At 57.8% G+C, this 351-nt stretch overlaps 1 protein-coding gene across 1 annotated transcript in view; it reads left to right on the top strand.

Moving 5' to 3' along the window:
- Window positions 1-337, top strand: part of CSUI_010442 (uncharacterized protein) — a 7,488-nt gene extending 7,151 nt beyond the window's left edge. The window contains exon 2 of the mRNA XM_068070546.1: window positions 1-337. This exon is cut by the window's left edge and continues 547 nt beyond it. The gene's annotated coding sequence lies outside the window, so the exon portion shown is untranslated.
- Window positions 338-351: the final 14 nt, after the last annotated feature.

Raw genomic sequence — 351 nt, 5'->3', positions numbered from 1 at the left:
ATCCCCCCACCTTGTTCTCAGTCCGCTCCCGCAGACTGCTTTCAGGTGGGTGAAACCCGCTCTCCAGTTACAGAAGAGCCGGCTTCCATTCGGGATCTTCCCGGAGCGTCGCTGTATGACACAAACACATCTTTCTTCTCACGAATAAGCAAAGCGTGCAGTCTCGCAGCAGCGTCTGCTTCTCGGCTTGTCTTGCCGGGGACACCCGGGCTGCAACTGCGAGCCGTTTCTCCTGATGAGAGTGACCCCAAGCAGATTCCGGCGGCACTCCCTGTGGGAAAGGAGTCCGACCAGCGGGCGGCAATTCATTCAACGAATACTACGCCTCATGCGATGCCAGCTACTGGCATG

The sequence above is a fragment of the Cystoisospora suis genome (assembly GCF_002600585.1).
Source record: "Cystoisospora suis strain Wien I chromosome Unknown contig_7440, whole genome shotgun sequence".
NCBI lineage: Eukaryota > Apicomplexa > Conoidasida > Eucoccidiorida > Sarcocystidae > Cystoisospora > Cystoisospora suis.
Note: the sequence above shows the minus strand (reverse complement) of the source record. Positions and strands in the feature narration are given on the sequence as shown.